This window comes from Chroicocephalus ridibundus, chromosome Z, assembly GCF_963924245.1.
Source record: "Chroicocephalus ridibundus chromosome Z, bChrRid1.1, whole genome shotgun sequence".
Classification (NCBI taxonomy): domain Eukaryota; kingdom Metazoa; phylum Chordata; class Aves; order Charadriiformes; family Laridae; genus Chroicocephalus; species Chroicocephalus ridibundus.
This window is the reverse complement of record NC_086316.1, coordinates 1,710,283-1,730,396: the sequence shown is the minus strand read 5'-3', so window position 1 is coordinate 1,730,396 and position 20,114 is coordinate 1,710,283.

Here is a 20,114-nt window from a genome sequence, read left to right as displayed (position 1 = left end):
TGACAGCGTGCTCTGGCTCCGCAGCACTGCCAGGGCCATGTGGAGCACGCTGGCCTGTGAGCCCAGCCTCGTGGCCGACCTGCTGAGGACGCTGCTGCGCGTCAGCCACCAGTGCACCAGGCGGTACGGCACCAAGGAGGACTATGGCTGCCAAGAACTCCCGGCCGTGAGTGTCTGGATGAGGCTTGCTCCGTCCTGCCCGGGGCTGCACGCCCCTCTCCAGCCCCTCGGGCCCGCTCCACCCGCCCCCAAACCCGGCCCTCCCCGGGGCACCTGGCCCAGGGCCCTCGGGCCACAGCGGGGCAGGGCAGCGCGTGCCGCTCAGCCCCACGGCGTGCCGGCAGGCCGCCTGTCCCGGCCCTGCTGCCCGGACACCTCTGCAGTGAGAGCCATCCCGGGCTGTTTCTGCAGGTGGCCGGTGCCATGCGCGAGATCTTCCTGGTGCCCGCCAACCGACGCCATGTGCGGCTACTTCTTGACGAGCTCTTCATGGCAGTGCTCTTCCAAATCTCCTGCAGCCTGAACGGCTCACGGAAGGGCTGCTGCCACCCTGGCAGTAGGAGCGGGACACATCCTTCAGTGCTCAGGTGCTCCGGCACTCCTCGGGTGCCCCGACCCTGTCCCTGGTCTCTCCCCGGGCCCAGAGCCGGAGCCGGGGCTCCACGTGTGACCGCACTTTGCTCTGCCCGCAGGAGTGCAGTGAGCGCCATGCAAGCGCTCTTCCAGTGCCTGGGCGGTGCCTCCCTGGTTGAAGTCATCGGGAGGCAGGGGGCCTGGGACATGCTCATGAGTGCTGAGACCTACCACAGCGGCGTCGCCATGCTGACGAGGTGAGAGCCTGCTCAGCCGCCCTTGCCTGCCCGGGCGTTTCTCCCCTGGCAGGGAAGGGCCGCCCGCACGATCCCCGTCCTCATGGGCAGTGGGACGCCCACCTCTCAGCGCAGTCCCAGAGAGGTTGGCCTGCCCAGCTTGGTGCCACCAATGCCTTCTTCCCCGGGCCAGGGTGCTGCGGCATCAAGTACCGGACTGCTGCGCCACCTTGTCTGAGCAGGCGGTCAAAGGCCTCCTCCAGAGACGGGCCGTGCAGGACGTGGGCGCCATGGTGGTCTTCGTGGAGGTGGGCCTGCTGGCACGCGCTGCCTGTCTGAGGGCAGGCGGGGGGAAGGCAGGCTGCCTGCGTGCGGCAGAGGGCAGAGGGGAGGCGGCCAGGGCCCTCTGCGGACCCTGCTGCCTCCCGCCTGGGCTGTGTCCGGCCCTGGCGCCTTGCCCCGAGCCGTCCGGGAGCTCTGCTGGCTGTGCCGGGCTCTCACTCTGCTGCCGATTGCCTTTCAGCTCCTGGAGTACACCGACTTTGAGCACGTCAATGCCCGGGTCCTGTCCCTCCTCCAGGCCCACCTGAGGAGCGAGGAGGTGCTGCTGCGCAGGCTGGCAGTCAGCAGCCTCGTCACGCTGTCCGGGAGACCCAAGAAGGTGGGCAGGGGCCGCCGGGCACAGTGCGGGTGTCCGCCTGGGGCTGGGCTGCAGGCGCGGTGCGCGCAGCGGCTTGCTCGGGCTTTGCCAGGAATCGGGAGCGGCGGGAGCGCTGCCCGCTGTCCCTGCTGCCCCGTTCAGCGGCCCGTGAGCGCTTCAGGCCAGGCCCTGGGCTGCTCCGCACATGCAGAGACCTCTGCCCGACTGGCCCCGCACCCTCCACACACAGCGTGGGTCGGCCGGTGCGGTGCTCGATTGCGTCACACAACACAACCACAGAATCACCGAATGATAGGGGTTGGAAGGGACCTCTGGAGACCACGTAGGCCAACCCCCCTGCCAGAGCAGGTTCACCTAGAGTGAAACGGTGTGTTTCTCGTAGGCAGCGACACTGCAAGGCCTCCTGCCAGAGGTCACGCAACGACTGCAGGACGGTGACAGCGACGTCACGACAGGGGCCCTGGCTGTCCTCGGCAACATGCTCCGCGTGCTGGACAGGCAGACGGCTGGCCCCATCGCTCTGCAGCTGCTCAGGACGCTCCCGCCCCTCTTTGAAAACGTAAGGCGGCGGGAGAGCGGAGGCTTGGATAGCATGCCCGGGGGCGCACGTGTGCCTGGCCCGGGGTGGCGCGTCCCTCTGCGCGCGTGCCCACTGGCCCGAGAGTTCTTCTCCTCACTGCAGAGGGAGAGCCACAAGCATTCGTCTCCTCACCGTGGGCTTGGAGGAGCGGGACTGAGGTCCTCCCCTCTTCCTTCTCTCCTCCTAGGAGTCCAGCGACGTGCGAGAGCACTCCATCCTCCTCTGCAGAGATGCGATGGGGGTGGCAGTCAGCAGCCACAAAAAGCAGACGAGGAAGGACGTGGGGAGGAGCCTGATGATGCCCCTGTTCTTCCACCTGCACGACAGGGACCAGAGCGTGGCTCAGGTGGGGATTTCTAAGCCCTTGGCATGTGCCGCACCTGGGGCCCTGAGGAGGGCTCCGAGCCCCCCGCTGCCTGCAGCCGCAGAGCTGGCAGCAGCTGAGGAGGTGGGCAGGGACGTGTCCTACCCCTGCCCTGCTCGGTCTAGCGGAGCAGAGCAGCAGTGCGCGGCCACGAAGACCGAAGCATCGGAGCCCCCCTGGGCTTCCCAGGGGCGCCTGCAGGTGTCTGAGGCCAGGCCTTGGACCCCCAACCCTTGCCACCCCCCTGTCCTGCCCAGGGACCCCCTGGCAGTCCTGTCCCCTGGGCGGCAGGGCCATCTCCCACTCTCTGCTGCTCTGCAGGCCTCTCGGGAAGCCCTGCTCGGAGCGGCCAAGCTCCTGAAGCGCAGGCAGCTCAGGAAGCTGCTGGAGACGGAGCAGCCATGGAGGCTCGGCGAGTGCCTGGTAAGGGCGGCCTCGAAGCCCCACAGCCAGACTGGAGAAGCCCCTCTCCCCCCACGCGTTGGAGCTCCCAGCTGGGCCCCTGCCCGCTGCGGCGTCCTGGGCGCGCGAGCAGGGGAAGGCAGGGAAGGCCAGCCCTGGGCACAGGGGGAGGCTCTGGGCCAACCCTGTCCCCTCCTGCTCTCTCCAGCTGGCGGAAAGCAGCCGCGGCGCGGGGGATTACCTGCGGCAGAGCCTGCCGTACCTGCGGAGCCCACAGCAGCCCTTGCGCGAGGCGGCCGTCAGATTCATCGGTGAGCCACAACCCCGCCGCGGGTCCCTCCCTGCCCCGTGGCAGCTGAGCCCCAGCCACGGCTGCTGACGAATGCACCGGGCGCCTGCAGAGCCCCGACTGCCCCATGCGGGGCCGGGCGCCCACGGGGCTCCCTGCCGCCCTCTCCCACCCCTGCCCACGCAGGGGCAGCTGCTGGCAGCCTTGCGGGGTCCCTGGCCGCCGCCTTGGGCTTCACTCTCTGGGCACCGGCCTGGGCTCAGCCGGGCCCGAGGGCAGGCGGGCGCGTGGCCAGGCCCGTGGGGTCGGTGGGGGGCAGTTGGGCTGCTGGGGCGGGCAGGCCAGCAGGGTCTGTGACGGGCTGTGTGTGCCTAGGGCTCGCCGGGCGGCAGCTGAGGGATGGGCGCCAGGAGGAGCTCCAGGTCATCTGCGACGGTGAGCGAGGGCAGTGGGGTGTCTGCCGGGGCTGGCGGGGAGCAGGAGAGCCCCTGGTAGGGAGCTCCGGTCCCTGCCCCAGCCGGGGAGGACTCTGCTCCCTGTGCGGGCAGAGAACAGAGACATTTCAGGGGCACATGGGGCGCTGGTGGCCAGCACCTTCTGGCTGATGCCAACACCTCTGGCTCCCTCCTGGCCGTGGGAAGAGCCGGGGGGCCAAGGGGAGCCCTGGCCGGAGGGGTCCAGAGGTCTCTGTGCACCTGGGCTCTGACCTCGGCTCTCTTCCTTTCCACCCCAGCCCTTGAAGGCGCGGTGAACGACAGCAGCGCGTTCGTGTCTTCCCTGGCGGCTCAAACCCTGATGATTATGAAGGCAGTCGTGAGAGAGCCTCCCTCCAGGTTCTGCCTGCAAGTGCCGTGCTCCTGGCTCCGGAGGGCGTAGAGGAGGTGGAGCACAGCCGGCATGCCTGCATCTCCCAGCCGTTAATAAAAAGATGGTGGAACTTTACATGGTGTTTGGGCTCTTCTTCCCCATCCCGCACTGCCCTGCTGTCCCCCAGACACCCACGGGGACCTACTCTGCCAGGCCGCCCCCGCACCGTATGGAGCCCCAGCCCTCCCGAGAGCTGGAGGGGCCACATCGGGGGTGTCTAGGTATGGAATTGGCCATGCCAGAGCCCGTTGCTTCTCCACCACGTGCTGACCAGAGCGGCAGTTCCTGGCCCAGGCACGCTCGGGGCGCTGGCAGGGGTGGAGAGTGGCCCCACCAGTGGTGGCAGCCCCACAGGAAGGCCAGAGGTGCTGGACGTGGCGACATCCACGTGTATGTGGGCTCGCGGGTCATGTCTCTATGGATTGGCCAAGCCTGAGATAGGAGGGTGTTAAGGAAAGCTTCCGCACTGCTGTGGAATTGCTTTCTCTGAATAGAGGAATGAAAGACAAGTAAGCCCTTGACGCGTTTTAGGTCTCCATGGTCTTGTCAAGGCTAGAGCAGCATGTCGTGGTTTCACCCCGGCCAGCGACCAGGACCACGCAGCCGCTCACTCACTCCCCCCTGCTGGGGTGGGGCCCAGAATCCCAGAATCCCAGACTGGCCGGGGTCGGCAGGGAGCTCTGGAGATCACCCAGTCCAATCGCCTGCCAGAGCAGGGTCACCCAGAGCAGGTGGCACAGGATGGCGTCTCCAGGCAGGTTTGGAGTATCTCCAGAGCAGGAGGCTCCACACCTCTCTGGGCTGCCTGTGCCAGGGCTCTGCCACCCTCACAGGAAAGGAGTTTTCCCTCACGTTGAGATGGGATTTCCCGTGTTCCAGTTTGTGCCCGTTGCCCCTTGTCCTGTCCCCAGGCATCACTGAGAAGAGCCTGGCCCCACCTGGACATCGTAGAAGGCTATCAGATTGGTCGAGCGTGATTTCCCCTTGGTGAATCCACGTTGACCACTCCCGATAACCTTCTTTCCTCTACATGCTTAGAGATGACATCCTGGATGAGCTGTTCCAACCCTTTTCCTGGGACGGAGGTGAGGCTGACTGGACGCTAGTTTCTTGGGTCCTCCCTCTTGCCCTTTCTCCAGACTCTCTCTCTTACCTCCAGGGTCTTGGATTCCTGAGGGCCAGCCTTAGCAGTAAAGACTGAAGGAAAGAAGGCATTCAGTAACTCCACCTTCCCCGCATCCTCTGTCACCAGGGCACCCACCTCATTCGGAATCGGAAGAGGAAAAGTGAGGAAAAACTCATGCGTTGAGATAAGCAAAAGTGCGCATGCAAGCCAAGCAGAGCAAGGCATTCATTCCCTGCTCCCCATCGCAGGCAGGTGTTCAGCCATCCCCAGGAAAGCCGGGCTCCATCCCGCCTAACGGTGACTTGGGAAGACAAACGCCATCGCTCCCAGCATCCCCCCCTTCTTTCTTCTTCCCCAGCTTTATATTCCAAGCATGCAATGGCAGGGAACGTCCCTGTGGTCAGCCAGGGTCCCGGCTGTGTCCCCTCCCAACTCCTTGTGCTCCCCCAGCCCATTGCTGGCGGGGCGGTGCAAGAGCAGGAACGGCCTTGGGAGTGTAGAACACCCAAACCCACCGGTGTGTTACCAACACCATTCCCATCCCAAACCCAAAACACAGCGCTGCGCCAGCTGCCTCAAGAAAGTCGACTCCATCGCAGCCCAAACCAGCACACAGTGACTCGGGATATCAGTAATAATAATCAGTAATTATAATATCAGTAAACATCTTTGACACAGCCTTTGACACAGTCCTCCACAACCTCCTTCTCTCTCAGTTGGAGAGACAGGGATTCGATGGGTGGACTGGTCGGTGGATAAGGATCTGGCTGGATGGTCGCATCCAGAGGGTAGTGGTCAATGGCTCGATGTCCAGATGGAGAGGGGTGACAAGGGGTGTCCCTCAGGGATCCGTGCTGGGACCGGTGCTGTTCAGTATCTTCATCAATGATTTAGACAGTAGGATCAGGTGCACCCTCAGCAAGTTTGCCGATGCCACCAAGCTGAGTGGTGCAGTCGACGTGCCAGAGGGACGGGATGTCATCCAGAGGGACCTGGACGAGCTAGAGAGGTGGGCCCGAGCAAACCTCATGAAGCTCAACAAGGCCGAGTGCAAGCTCCTACACTTGGGTCGGGACAACCCTCGTTATCAATACGGGCTGGGGGATGACGTGATAGAGAGCAGCCCTGCGGAAAAGGCCTTGGGGGTCCTGGTGGGTGGAAAGCTGGACGTGAGCCAGCAACGTGCGCTTGCAGCCCAGAAGGCCGATGGCATCCTGGGCTGCATCAAAAGAAGCGTGGCCAGCAGATCCAGAGAGGGCCTTCTCCCCCTCTACTCTGCTCTGGCGAGACCCCGCCTGGAGTACCGTGTCCAGCTCTGGAGCCCTCAGCACAAGAAGGACACGGACCCTTTGGAGGGGGTCCAGAGGAGGGCCACGAAGACGATCCAAGGGCTGGAGCCCCTCTGCTGTGAGGACAGGCTGAGAGAGTTGGGGGTGTTTAGCCTGGAGAAGAGACGGCTCCGGGGAGACCTTCTAGCGGCCTTCCAGTCCCTGAAGGGGGTCTACAGGAAAGCCGGGGAGGGGCTGTTGGCAAGGGCATGTAGCGACAGGACGAGGGGCAATGGTTTAAACTCGAGCAGGGAAGGGTTAGATCAGACATTAGGAAGAAGTTCTGTACACTGAGGGTGGTGAGACACTGGCCCAGGTTGCCCGGAGAGTTGGTGGAGGCCCCATCCCTGGGGCCAGGCCACGCTCAAGGCCAGGCTTCACGGGGCTCTGAGCAATCTGATCTAGTTAAAGATGTCCCTGCTGACTGCAGGGGGGTTGGACTACATGGCCGTTAGAGCTCCCTTCCCACTCAACACGTTCTATGATTCTATGAGTCCCCTGGGCGAGCCCGGGCCACAGCAGGGGGCGGGACGGGCTGCCCCTCCGGGCTGGGGTGGCGGGTCACAATGAGCCCTTAGTGACCTGCCCTTGTGACGGCTGGTGATGCCCAGCAGCACGTGCACGGCAGCGCCACAGTGTCCTGGACACTCGTGGCAAGTGGACGTGAGCGATTTGGCGCGTGTGCGAATCCCTGTGCACGGAGCACGTGTTTCCCTACGACCCCTGGGACGTTTCCCGCCGGGGGCCAAGGCGTCTCCCCAAGGCTCCACCGTCTGCAGCACGTAAGAGTGTGGGTCTGGGCCGGGCCAGGGCCACAGGGACCCCAGGGCACCCGGGCCCAGCAGGCCCTTCCGCAGGGGCTGGGGGCAGGAGAGCCGGCGCCAGGGCCGGCTGGGCGAGGGGGGACTGCCCGCTGGAAACGGCGTCCTGCAGGAGTTCCCCCCAGCCCTGCCCAGCCCCTGCCACCCACCACCCCCCTGCTCGGGCCAGGCCGCACCGCGCTGGGGCCGCTCGCCGTGGGCAGCCCCCTCCCCACCCTCAGCCCTCTCCTCTGTCCCGCAGGACGGCGAGCGGTTGCCCTCGGAGCAGCCCTGCACCTGAGGCGGCAGAGGACCAAAGGGCCGGGGTGGCCGCCGAGGACCATCAGCGGCCAGAAAGCCCCAGGCAACGCCGGGTGCAGAGCGAGGACTTGGGCTGCGCCAGCCCCGTCGTACTCCAAGCGGAGGAGGAGAAGAGCCCCGGCATCCCCGCCATGAGTGAGTAGCGAGAGGACCCCAGGGGACCACCTCCAGCCTCGGGGCAGAGAGCAGGGCAGGGAGAGGCCGCTGGGCCGGCGGGAGGCAGCGGTGCTGCCGGGCTGGGGCCTTTCCCGCCCTGCTGCCAGCACCATCCCGGGGGAGACGGGGCATCAGCACCCCGGGCCAGGGCTCGCTGGGAGCAGGGCAGCGGGCGCAGGGCTGGAGAGGGGGCCCCTCTCTTCCCTCTGCCTCCTGCCGCGGCTACAGCTCTCCCCGCGCTTGTTCCTCATCAGGTGGAGCTGCTTCTGCCGCCAGCTGCTGGCTGGAGGGCGAGGAGAAGGAAGCCCACACCTATGGCTTGGCCTTCCTCGATGGCACCCAAAGGGTAACGGCAGCCTTTGAGGCCAGCAAAGGGCGGCGGGAGGGAAGCAGGTCTTGGTGGCGGCGGGGACCATGGCCGTCCTCCAGCCTGCTCCAGCCTGCTGCCTCTGGCAGGTGGGTGACGTTGTGAAGACCATCCATAGGCAGCTGGCCCGCGCCACCAGGATGCTGCTCTGGGACATCCTGATGAGCACCCTTCTCCAGCTGGCCAACATGAACCCTCAGGAGGTGGTCATTGGCCTGCTGAGGGTTTCCCGACGCTGTGACAGGTACGTGGCCCATCAGCCTCAGGGGCAGCTCAGGGCCTCCGGGGCCTGCCCAGGGAGAAGGGGTGGTGGCCGAGGTGGCCCCGCTGACAGCGTGCTCTGGCTCCGCAGCACTGCCAGGGCCATGTGGAGCACGCTGGCCTGTGAGCCCAGCCTCGTGGCCGACCTGCTGAGGACGCTGCTGCGCGTCAGCCACCAGTGCACCAGGCGGTACGGCACCAAGGAGGACTATGGCTGCCAAGAACTCCCGGCCGTGAGTGTCTGGATGAGGCTTGCTCCGTCCTGCCCGGGGCTGCACGCCCCTCTCCAGCCCCTCGGGCCCGCTCCACCCGCCCCCAAACCCGGCCCTCCCCGGGGCACCTGGCCCAGGGCCCTCGGGCCACAGCGGGGCAGGGCAGCGCGTGCCGCTCAGCCCCACGGCGTGCCGGCAGGCCGCCTGTCCCGGCCCTGCTGCCCGGACACCTCTGCAGTGAGAGCCATCCCGGGCTGTTTCTGCAGGTGGCCGGTGCCATGCGCGAGATCTTCCTGGTGCCCGCCAACCGACGCCATGTGCGGCTACTTCTTGACGAGCTCTTCATGGCAGTGCTCTTCCAAATCTCCTGCAGCCTGAACGGCTCACGGAAGGGCTGCTGCCACCCTGGCAGTAGGAGCGGGACACATCCTTCAGTGCTCAGGTGCTCCGGCACTCCTCGGGTGCCCCGACACTCCTCGGGTGCCCCGACCCTGTCCCTGGTCTCTCCCCGGGCCCAGAGCCGGAGCCGGGGCTCCACGTGTGACCGCACTTTGCTCTGCCCGCAGGAGTGCAGTGAGCGCCATGCAAGCGCTCTTCCAGTGCCTGGGCGGTGCCTCCCTGGTTGAAGTCATCGGGAGGCAGGGGGCCTGGGACATGCTCATGAGTGCTGAGACCTACCACAGCGGCGTCGCCATGCTGACGAGGTGAGAGCCTGCTCAGCCGCCCTTGCCTGCCCGGGCGTTTCTCCCCTGGCAGGGAAGGGCCGCCCGCACGATCCCCGTCCTCATGGGCAGTGGGACGCCCACCTCTCAGCGCAGTCCCAGAGAGGTTGGCCTGCCCAGCTTGGTGCCACCAATGCCTTCTTCCCCGGGCCAGGGTGCTGCGGCATCAAGTACCGGACTGCTGCGCCACCTTGTCTGAGCAGGCGGTCAAAGGCCTCCTCCAGAGACGGGCCGTGCAGGACGTGGGCGCCATGGTGGTCTTCGTGGAGGTGGGCCTGCTGGCACGCGCTGCCTGTCTGAGGGCAGGCGGGGGGAAGGCAGGCTGCCTGCGTGCGGCAGAGGGCAGAGGGGAGGCGGCCAGGGCCCTCTGCGGACCCTGCTGCCTCCCGCCTGGGCTGTGTCCGGCCCTGGCGCCTTGCCCCGAGCCGTCCGGGAGCTCTGCTGGCTGTGCCGGGCTCTCACTCTGCTGCCGATTGCCTTTCAGCTCCTGGAGTACACCGACTTTGAGCACGTCAATGCCCGGGTCCTGTCCCTCCTCCAGGCCCACCTGAGGAGCGAGGAGGTGCTGCTGCGCAGGCTGGCAGTCAGCAGCCTCGTCACGCTGTCCGGGAGACCCAAGAAGGTGGGCAGGGGCCGCCGGGCACAGTGCGGGTGTCCGCCTGGGGCTGGGCTGCAGGCGCGGTGCGCGCAGCGGCTTGCTCGGGCTTTGCCAGGAATCGGGAGTGGCGGGAGCGCTGCCCGCTGTCCCTGCTGCCCCGTTCAGCGGCCCGTGAGCGCTTCAGGCCAGGCCCTGGGCTGCTCCGCACATGCAGAGACCTCTGCCCGACTGGCCCCGCACCCTCCACACACAGCGTGGGTCGGCCGGTGCGGTGCTCGATTGCGTCACACAACACAAGCACAGAATCACCGAATGATAGGGGTTGGAAGGGACCTCTGGAGACCACGTAGGCCAACCCCCCTGCCAGAGCAGGTTCACCTAGAGTGAAACGGTGTGTTTCTCGTAGGCAGCGACACTGCAAGGCCTCCTGCCAGAGGTCACGCAACGACTGCAGGACGGTGACAGCGACGTCACGACAGGGGCCCTGGCTGTCCTCGGCAACATGCTCCGCGTGCTGGACAGGCAGACGGCTGGCCCCATCGCTCTGCAGCTGCTCAGGACGCTCCCGCCCCTCTTTGAAAACGTAAGGCAGCGGGAGAGCGGAGGCTTGGATAGCATGCCCGGGGGCGCACGTGTGCCTGGCCCGGGGTGGCGCGTCCCTCTGCGCGCGTGCCCACTGGCCCGAGAGTTCTTCTCCTCACTGCAGAGGGAGAGCCACAAGCATTCGTCTCCTCACCGTGGGCTTGGAGGAGCGGGACTGAGGTCCTCCCCTCTTCCTTCTCTCCTCCTAGGAGTCCAGCGACGTGCGAGAGCACTCCATCCTCCTCTGCAGAGATGCGATGGGGGTGGCAGTCAGCAGCCACAAAAAGCAGACGAGGAAGGACGTGGGGAGGAGCCTGATGATGCCCCTGTTCTTCCACCTGCACGACAGGGACCAGAGCGTGGCTCAGGTGGGGATTTCTAAGCCCTTGGCATGTGCCGCACCTGGGGCCCTGAGGAGGGCTCCGAGCCCCCCGCTGCCTGCAGCCGCAGAGCTGGCAGCAGCTGAGGAGGTGGGCAGGGACGTGTCCTACCCCTGCCCTGCTCGGTCTAGCGGAGCAGAGCAGCAGTGCGCGGCCACGAAGACCGAAGCATCGGAGCCCCCCTGGGCTTCCCAGGGGCGCCTGCAGGTGTCTGAGGCCAGGCCTTGGACCCCCCAACCCTTGCCACCCCCCTGTCCTGCCCAGGGACCCCCTGGCAGTCCTGTCCCCTGGGCGGCGGGGCCATCTCCCACTCTCTGCTGCTCTGCAGGCCTCTCGGGAAGCCCTGCTCGGAGCGGCCAAGCTCCTGAAGCGCAGGCAGCTCAGGAAGCTGCTGGAGACGGAGCAGCCATGGAGGCTCGGCGAGTGCCTGGTAAGGGCGGCCTCGAAGCCCCACAGCCAGACTGGAGAAGCCCCCTCTCCCCCCACGCGTTGGAGCTCCCAGCTGGGCCCCTGCCCGCTGCGGCGTCCTGGGCGCGGCGAGCAGGGGAAGGCAGGGAAGGCCAGCCCTGGGCACAGGGGGAGGCTCTGGGCCAACCCTGTCCCCTCCTGCTCTCTCCAGCTGGCGGAAAGCAGCCGCGGCGCGGGGGATTACCTGCGGCAGAGCCTGCCGTACCTGCGGAGCCCACAGCAGCCCTTGCGCGGAGGCGGCCGTCAGATTCATCGGTGAGCCACAACCCCGCCGCGGGTCCCTCCCTGCCCCGTGGCAGCTGAGCCCCACGGCTGCTGACGAATGCACCGGGCGCCTGCAGAGCCCCGACTGCCCCATGCGGGGCCGGGCGCCCACGGGGCTCCCTGCCGCCCTCTCCCACCCCTGCCCACGCAGGGGCAGCTGCTGGCAGCCTTGCGGGGTCCCTGGCCGCCGCCTTGGGCTTCACTCTCAGGGCACCGGCCTGGGCTCAGCCGGGCCCGAGGGCAGGCGGGCGCGTGGCCAGGCCCGTGGGGTCGGTGGGGGGCAGTTGGGCTGCTGGGGCGGGCAGGCCAGCGGGGTCTGTGACGGGCTGTGTGTGCCTAGGGCTCGCCGGGCGGCAGCTGAGGGATGGGCGCCAGGAGGAGCTCCAGGTCATCTGCGACGGTGAGCGAGGGCAGTGGGGTGTCTGCCGGGGCTGGCGGGGAGCAGGAGAGCCCCTGGTAGGGAGCTCCGGTCCCTGCCCCAGCCGGGGAGGACTCTGCTCCCTGTGCGGGCAGAGAACAGAGACATTTCAGGGGCACATGGGGCGCTGGTGGCCAGCACCTTCTGGCTGATGCCAACACCTCTGGCTCCCTCCTGGCCGTGGGAAGAGCCGGGGGGCCAAGGGGAGCCCTGGCCGGAGGGGTCCAGAGGTCTCTGTGCACCTGGGCTCTGACCTCGGCTCTCTTCCTTTCCACCCCAGCCCTTGAAGGCGCGGTGAACGACAGCAGCGCGTTCGTGTCTTCCCTGGCGGCTCAAACCCTGATGATTATGAAGGCAGCCGTGAGAGAGCCTCCCTCCAGGTTCTGCCTGCAAGTGCCGTGCTCCTGGCTCCGGAGGGCGTAGAGGAGGTGGAGCACAGCCGGCATGCCTGCATCTCCCAGCCGTTAATAAAAAGATGGTGGAACTTTACATGGTGTTTGGGCTCTTCTTCCCCATCCCGCACTGCCCTGCTGTCCCCCAGACACCCACGGGGACCTACTCTGCCAGGCCGCCCCCGCACCGTATGGAGCCCCAGCCCTCCCGAGAGCTGGAGGGGCCACATCGGGGGTGTCTAGGTATGGAATTGGCCATGCCAGAGCCCGTTGCTTCTCCACCACGTGCTGACCAGAGCGGCAGTTCCTGGCCCAGGCACGCTCGGGGCGCTGGCAGGGGTGGAGAGTGGCCCCACCAGTGGTGGCAGCCCCACAGGAAGGCCAGAGGTGCTGGACGTGGCGACATCCACGTGTATGTGGGCTCGCGGGTCATGTCTCTATGGATTGGCCAAGCCTGAGATAGGAGGGTGTTAAGGAAAGCTTCCGCGCTGCAGTGGAATTGCTTTCTCTGAATAGAGGAATGAAAGACAAGTAAGCCCTTGACGCGTTTTAGGTCTCCATGGTCTTGTCAAGGCTAGAGCAGCATGTCGTGGTTTCACCCCGGCCAGCGACCAGGACCACGCAGCCGCTCACTCACTCCCCCCTGCTGGGGTGGGGCCCAGAATCCCAGAATCCCAGACTGGCCGGGGTCGGCAGGGAGCTCTGGAGATCACCCAGTCCAATCGCCTGCCAGAGCAGGGTCACCCAGAGCAGGTGGCACAGGATGGCGTCTCCAGGCAGGTTTGGAGTATCTCCAGAGCAGGAGGCTCCACACCTCTCTGGGCTGCCTGTGCCAGGGCTCTGCCACCCTCACAGGAAAGGAGTTTTCCCTCACGTTGAGATGGGATTTCCCGTGTTCCAGTTTGTGCCCGTTGCCCCTTGTCCTGTCCCCAGGCATCACTGAGAAGAGCCTGGCCCCACCTGGACATCGTAGAAGGCTATCAGATTGGTCGAGCGTGATTTCCCCTTGGTGAATCCACGTTGACCACTCCCGATAACCTTCTTTCCTCTACATGCTTAGAGATGACATCCTGGATGAGCTGTTCCAACCCTTTTCCTGGGACGGAGGTGAGGCTGACTGGACGCTAGTTTCTTGGGTCCTCCCTCTTGCCCTTTCTCCAGACTCTCTCTCTTACCTCCAGGGTCTTGGATTCCTGAGGGCCAGCCTTAGCAGTAAAGACTGAAGGAAAGAAGGCATTCAGTAACTCCACCTTCCCCGCATCCTCTGTCACCAGGGCACCCACCTCATTCGGAATCGGAAGAGGAAAAGTGAGGAAAAACTCATGCGTTGAGATAAGCAAAAGTGCGCATGCAAGCCAAGCAGAGCAAGGCATTCATTCCCTGCTCCCCATCGCAGGCAGGTGTTCAGCCATCCCCAGGAAAGCCGGGCTCCATCCCGCCTAACGGTGACTTGGGAAGACAAACGCCATCGCTCCCAGCATCCCCCCCTTCTTTCTTCTTCCCCAGCTTTATATTCCGAGCATGCAATGGCAGGGAACGTCCCTGTGGTCAGCCAGGGTCCCGGCTGTGTCCCCTCCCAACTCCTTGTGCTCCCCCAGCCCATTGCTGGCGGGGCGGTGCAAGAGCAGGAACGGCCTTGGGAGTGTAGAACACCCAAACCCACCGGTGTGTTACCAACACCATTCCCATCCCAAACCCAAAACACAGCGCTGCGCCAGCTGCCTCAAGAAAGTCGACTCCATCGCAGCCCAAACCAGCACACAGTGACTCGGGATATCAGTAATAATAATCAGTAATTATAATATCAGTAAACATCTTTGACACAGCCTTTGACACAGTCCTCCACAACCTCCTTCTCTCTCAGTTGGAGAGACAGGGATTCGATGGGTGGACTGGTCGGTGGATAAGGATCTGGCTGGATGGTCGCATCCAGAGGGTAGTGGTCAATGGCTCGATGTCCAGATGGAGAGGGGTGACAAGGGGTGTCCCTCAGGGATCCGTGCTGGGACCGGTGCTGTTCAGTATCTTCATCAATGATTTAGACAGTAGGATCAGGTGCACCCTCAGCAAGTTTGCCGATGCCACCAAGCTGAGTGGTGCAGTCGACGTGCCAGAGGGACGGGATGTCATCCAGAGGGACCTGGACGAGCTAGAGAGGTGGGCCCGAGCAAACCTCATGAAGCTCAACAAGGCCGAGTGCAAGCTCCTACACTTGGGTCGGGACAACCCTCGTTATCAATACGGGCTGGGGGATGACGTGATAGAGAGCAGCCCTGCGGAAAAGGCCTTGGGGGTCCTGGTGGGTGGAAAGCTGGACGTGAGCCAGCAACGTGCGCTTGCAGCCCAGAAGGCCGATGGCATCCTGGGCTGCATCAAAAGAAGCGTGGCCAGCAGATCCAGAGAGGGCCTTCTCCCCCTCTACTCTGCTCTGGCGAGACCCCGCCTGGAGTACCGTGTCCAGCTCTGGAGCCCTCAGCACAAGAAGGACACGGACCCTTTGGAGGGGGTCCAGAGGAGGGCCACGAAGACGATCCAAGGGCTGGAGCCCCTCTGCTGTGAGGACAGGCTGAGAGAGTTGGGGGTGTTTAGCCTGGAGAAGAGACGGCTCCGGGGAGACCTTCTAGCGGCCTTCCAGTCCCTGAAGGGGGTCTACAGGAAAGCCGGGGAGGGGCTGTTGGCAAGGGCATGTAGCGACAGGACGAGGGGCAATGGTTTAAACTCGAGCAGGGAAGGGTTAGATCAGACATTAGGAAGAAGTTCTGTACACTGAGGGTGGTGAGACACTGGCCCAGGTTGCCCGGAGAGTTGGTGGAGGCCCCATCCCTGGGGCCAGGCCACGCTCAAGGCCAGGCTTCACGGGGCTCTGAGCAATCTGATCTAGTTAAAGATGTCCCTGCTGACTGCAGGGGGGTTGGACTACATGGCCGTTAGAGCTCCCTTCCCACTCAACACGTTCTATGATTCTATGAGTCCCCTGGGCGAGCCCGGGCCACAGCAGGGGGCGGGACGGGCTGCCCCTCCGGGCTGGGGTGGCGGGTCACAATGAGCCCTTAGTGACCTGCCCTTGTGACGGCTGGTGATGCCCAGCAGCACGTGCACGGCAGCGCCACAGTGTCCTGGACACTCGTGGCAAGTGGACGTGAGCGATTTGGCGCGTGTGCGAATCCCTGTGCACGGAGCACGTGTTTCCCTACGACCCCTGGGACGTTTCCCGCCGGGGGCCAAGGCGTCTCCCCAAGGCTCCACCGTCTGCAGCACGTAAGAGTGTGGGTCTGGGCCGGGCCAGGGCCACAGGGACCCCAGGGCACCCGGGCCCAGCAGGCCCTTCCGCAGGGGCTGGGGGCAGGAGAGCCGGCGCCAGGGCCGGCTGGGCGAGGGGGGACTGCCCGCTGGAAACGGCGTCCTGCAGGAGTTCCCCCCAGCCCTGCCCAGCCCCTGCCACCCACCACCCCCCTGCTCGGGCCAGGCCGCACCGCGCTGGGGCCGCTCGCCGTGGGCAGCCCCCTCCCCACCCTCAGCCCTCTCCTCTGTCCCGCAGGACGGCGAGCGGTTGCCCTCGGAGCAGCCCTGCACCTGAGGCGGCAGAGGACCAAAGGGCCGGGGTGGCCGCCGAGGACCATCAGCGGCCAGAAAGCCCCAGGCAACGCCGGGTGCAGAGCGAGGACTTGGGCTGCGCCAGCCCCGTCGTACTCCAAGCGGAGGAGGAGAAGAGCCCCGGCATCCCCGCCATGAGTGAGTAGCGAGAGGACCCCAGGGGACCACCTCCAGCCTCGGGGCAGAGAGCAGGGCAGGGAGAGGCCGCTGGGCCGGCGGGAGGCAGCGGTGCTGCCGGGCTGGGGCCTTTCCCGCCCTGCTGCCAGCACCATCCCGGGGGAGACGGGGCATCAGCACCCCGGGCCAGGGCTCGCTGGGAGCAGGGCAGCGGGCGCAGGGCTGGAGAGGGGGCCCCTCTCTTCCCTCTGCCTCCTGCCGCGGCTACAGCTCTCCCCGCGCTTGTTCCTCATCAGGTGGAGCTGCTTCTGCCGCCAGCTGCTGGCTGGAGGGCGAGGAGAAGGAAGCCCACACCTATGGCTTGGCCTTCCTCGATGGCACCCAAAGGGTAACGGCAGCCTTTGAGGCCAGCAAAGGGCGGCGGGAGGGAAGCAGGTCTTGGTGGCGGCGGGGACCATGGCCGTCCTCCAGCCTGCTCCAGCCTGCTGCCTCTGGCAGGTGGGTGACGTTGTGAAGACCATCCATAGGCAGCTGGCCCGCGCCACCAGGATGCTGCTCTGGGACATCCTGATGAGCACCCTTCTCCAGCTGGCCAACATGAACCCTCAGGAGGTGGTCATTGGCCTGCTGAGGGTTTCCCGACGCTGTGACAGGTACGTGGCCCATCAGCCTCAGGGGCAGCTCAGGGCCTCCGGGGCCTGCCCAGGGAGAAGGGGTGGTGGCCGAGGTGGCCCCGCTGACAGCGTGCTCTGGCTCCGCAGCACTGCCAGGGCCATGTGGAGCACGCTGGCCTGTGAGCCCAGCCTCGTGGCCGACCTGCTGAGGACGCTGCTGCGCGTCAGCCACCAGTGCACCAGGCGGTACGGCACCAAGGAGGACTATGGCTGCCAAGAACTCCCGGCCGTGAGTGTCTGGATGAGGCTTGCTCCGTCCTGCCCGGGGCTGCACGCCCCTCTCCAGCCCCTCGGGCCCGCTCCACCCGCCCCCAAACCCGGCCCTCCCCGGGGCACCTGGCCCAGGGCCCTCGGGCCACAGCGGGGCAGGGCAGCGCGTGCCGCTCAGCCCCACGGCGTGCCGGCAGGCCGCCTGTCCCGGCCCTGCTGCCCGGACACCTCTGCAGTGAGAGCCATCCCGGGCTGTTTCTGCAGGTGGCCGGTGCCATGCGCGAGATCTTCCTGGTGCCCGCCAACCGACGCCATGTGCGGCTACTTCTTGACGAGCTCTTCATGGCAGTGCTCTTCCAAATCTCCTGCAGCCTGAACGGCTCACGGAAGGGCTGCTGCCACCCTGGCAGTAGGAGCGGGACACATCCTTCAGTGCTCAGGTGCTCCGGCACTCCTCGGGTGCCCCGACACTCCTCGGGTGCCCCGACCCTGTCCCTGGTCTCTCCCCGGGCCCAGAGCCGGAGCCGGGGCTCCACGTGTGACCGCACTTTGCTCTGCCCGCAGGAGTGCAGTGAGCGCCATGCAAGCGCTCTTCCAGTGCCTGGGCGGTGCCTCCCTGGTTGAAGTCATCGGGAGGCAGGGGGCCTGGGACATGCTCATGAGTGCTGAGACCTACCACAGCGGCGTCGCCATGCTGACGAGGTGAGAGCCTGCTCAGCCGCCCTTGCCTGCCCGGGCGTTTCTCCCCTGGCAGGGAAGGGCCGCCCGCACGATCCCCGTCCTCATGGGCAGTGGGACGCCCACCTCTCAGCGCAGTCCCAGAGAGGTTGGCCTGCCCAGCTTGGTGCCACCAATGCCTTCTTCCCCGGGCCAGGGTGCTGCGGCATCAAGTACCGGACTGCTGCGCCACCTTGTCTGAGCAGGCGGTCAAAGGCCTCCTCCAGAGACGGGCCGTGCAGGACGTGGGCGCCATGGTGGTCTTCGTGGAGGTGGGCCTGCTGGCACGCGCTGCCTGTCTGAGGGCAGGCGGGGGGAAGGCAGGCTGCCTGCGTGCGGCAGAGGGCAGAGGGGAGGCGGCCAGGGCCCTCTGCGGACCCTGCTGCCTCCCGCCTGGGCTGTGTCCGGCCCTGGCGCCTTGCCCCGAGCCGTCCGGGAGCTCTGCTGGCTGTGCCGGGCTCTCACTCTGCTGCCGATTGCCTTTCAGCTCCTGGAGTACACCGACTTTGAGCACGTCAATGCCCGGGTCCTGTCCCTCCTCCAGGCCCACCTGAGGAGCGAGGAGGTGCTGCTGCGCAGGCTGGCAGTCAGCAGCCTCGTCACGCTGTCCGGGAGACCCAAGAAGGTGGGCAGGGGCCGCCGGGCACAGTGCGGGTGTCCGCCTGGGGCTGGGCTGCAGGCGCGGTGCGCGCAGCGGCTTGCTCGGGCTTTGCCAGGAATCGGGAGCGGCGGGAGCGCTGCCCGCTGTCCCTGCTGCCCCGTTCAGCGGCCCGTGAGCGCTTCAGGCCAGGCCCTGGGCTGCTCCGCACATGCAGAGACCTCTGCCCGACTGGCCCCGCACCCTCCACACACAGCGTGGGTCGGCCGGTGCGGTGCTCGATTGCGTCACACAACACAAGCACAGAATCACCGAATGATAGGGGTTGGAAGGGACCTCTGGAGACCACGTAGGCCAACCCCCCTGCCAGAGCAGGTTCACCTAGAGTGAAACGGTGTGTTTCTCGTAGGCAGCGACACTGCAAGGCCTCCTGCCAGAGGTCACGCAACGACTGCAGGACGGTGACAGCGACGTCACGACAGGGGCCCTGGCTGTCCTCGGCAACATGCTCCGCGTGCTGGACAGGCAGACGGCTGGCCCCATCGCTCTGCAGCTGCTCAGGACGCTCCCGCCCCTCTTTGAAAACGTAAGGCAGCGGGAGAGCGGAGGCTTGGATAGCATGCCCGGGGGCGCACGTGTGCCTGGCCCGGGGTGGCGCGTCCCTCTGCGCGCGTGCCCACTGGCCCGAGAGTTCTTCTCCTCACTGCAGAGGGAGAGCCACAAGCATTCGTCTCCTCACCGTGGGCTTGGAGGAGCGGGACTGAGGTCCTCCCCTCTTCCTTCTCTCCTCCTAGGAGTCCAGCGACGTGCGAGAGCACTCCATCCTCCTCTGCAGAGATGCGATGGGGGTGGCAGTCAGCAGCCACAAAAAGCAGACGAGGAAGGACGTGGGGAGGAGCCTGATGATGCCCCTGTTCTTCCACCTGCACGACAGGGACCAGAGCGTGGCTCAGGTGGGGATTTCTAAGCCCTTGGCATGTGCCGCACCTGGGGCCCTGAGGAGGGCTCCGAGCCCCCCGCTGCCTGCAGCCGCAGAGCTGGCAGCAGCTGAGGAGGTGGGCAGGGACGTGTCCTACCCCTGCCCTGCTCGGTCCAGCGGAGCAGAGCAGCAGTGCGCGGCCACGAAGACCGAAGCACTGGAGCCCCCCTGGGCTTCCCAGGGGCGCCTGCAGGTGTCTGAGGCCAGGCCTTGGACCCCCAACCCTTGCCACCCCCCTGTCCTGCCCAGGGACCCCCTGGCAGTCCTGTCCCCTGGGCGGCAGGGCCATCTCCCACTCTCTGCTGCTCTGCAGGCCTCTCGGGAAGCCCTGCTCGGAGCGGCCAAGCTCCTGAAGCGCAGGCAGCTCAGGAAGCTGCTGGAGACGGAGCAGCCATGGAGGCTCGGCGAGTGCCTGGTAAGGGCGGCCTCGAAGCCCCACAGCCAGACTGGAGAAGCCCCTCTCCCCCCACGCGTTGGAGCTCCCAGCTGGGCCCCTGCCCGCTGCGGCGTCCTGGGCGCGCGAGCAGGGGAAGGCAGGGAAGGCCAGCCCTGGGCACAGGGGGAGGCTCTGGGCCAACCCTGTCCCCTCCTGCTCTCTCCAGCTGGCGGAAAGCAGCCGCGGCGCGGGGGATTACCTGCGGCAGAGCCTGCCGTACCTGCGGAGCCCACAGCAGCCCTTGCGCGAGGCGGCCGTCAGATTCATCGGTGAGCCACAACCCCGCCGCGGGTCCCTCCCTGCCCCGTGGCAGCTGAGCCCCAGCCACGGCTGCTGACGAATGCACCGGGCGCCTGCAGAGCCCCGACTGCCCCATGCGGGGCCGGGCGCCCACGGGGCTCCCTGCCGCCCTCTCCCACCCC